Source organism: Xiphophorus hellerii, chromosome 10 (genome assembly GCF_003331165.1).
Source record: "Xiphophorus hellerii strain 12219 chromosome 10, Xiphophorus_hellerii-4.1, whole genome shotgun sequence".
NCBI classification, from domain to species: domain Eukaryota; kingdom Metazoa; phylum Chordata; class Actinopteri; order Cyprinodontiformes; family Poeciliidae; genus Xiphophorus; species Xiphophorus hellerii.
In genome coordinates, this window is record NC_045681.1 from 658,054 (window position 1) to 659,241 (window position 1,188).

A 1,188-nucleotide genomic window follows, 5' to 3' on the forward strand; every position below is an offset into this window, starting at 1 on the left:
TCTCTCAATTGCATTTAAACTCGCTGTTGTGTTTTCTGCAGTATTTCAAGTATTGCATTGTTGGATGCACATGCATAAATATGTTGATTACAAGGTTTTTTTGTATTAAATCGGAATAAAAAAGGATGGATATGAAGAAGCTTTCACTACAAACTTTTTTTAATTTATTTTAATTTTGTATTTCTTGTCCTAAGAGCTGATATTTCACAGAAATGTCATATTATTGCAGCACCAGTTGGCGTGTTTAGTAGCAGGAGTAGGTGTGTTTTGTTGTGTACGCAGCTGCAGCAGGGTATTATTATATATTTGAACAATTTGCAGTGTCTAATGAATTGTCTTGTTTAAATGCTTGTTGATGCAATTTACATGTTTTCTTGTGTCATTTATAGCAAACATGGAGTGCAAATGGGGGGAAGTCTTCAGTTTTATTTCTGAAGGCTCCTACCCATTGACACTCAACAGAGGGCAGAGGCAAACTTTAAGAAAGTATGCCGAAAAATTTACCACTGGCTGAATGTTCGGAGATTTATAGCTTTGGACAGCTATGATTCTAAGAAGTTTTTGGTCAGAACACATGAAATTTTATTAATGTTGGGTATTAAGAACCAGTTCCACTGTTCAGGGAACTGTGGAAGTCTGTGTGAAACCTGTTGATCTGTTTTGTTAATATTCTAACAATCAAAAACACAAGATGGCTTAGGAGCATATCACCGAATTTTTCATTCCAAACGGAACAAATTTTCCCTTAGGCTATACCGGAACAGTCCAAAGCATTAAAAAAATCCAAAGATATATGACATACTAAATTGCAGTATTTTCTGTTATGTACTAGTATAACATGATGGCTTGTCAACAGAATATAAAGAGGTAGTACTTGACTATTTTTGGTAAAGTACACTCTAAATGCCTTTATTTGTTCCCAGACAAGGTGGAAGAGTACTGTGTGGAATGCAATATGCTTCACTGTAATGCTTCAGAGAACATCATTGACATGGTAAACAACTAAACTGTACAACTTAACGCTTCAAACACATTACACTTGCTAACTCATAACTGTTTTCTTTTTCTGTCCACTTCACAGATACAGTGTGACTGCTGCTCAAGGTGGACACACAAAGAATGTGCCACAGACATGGGTGACATGTTCAAATGTAAAAAGTGTAACTTAAATTAAACAGTTTTACCCCA

At 35.3% G+C, this 1,188-nt stretch overlaps 1 long non-coding RNA gene across 1 annotated transcript; it reads left to right on the forward strand.

The window, feature by feature from the left end:
* Nucleotides 1–234: 234 nt before the first annotated feature.
* LOC116726643 (uncharacterized) lies at nucleotides 235–1,188 on the forward strand. Its single transcript, XR_004340634.1, has 2 exons — nucleotides 235–994; nucleotides 1,082–1,188. It is a non-coding gene; the product is annotated as an uncharacterized LOC116726643 (long non-coding RNA).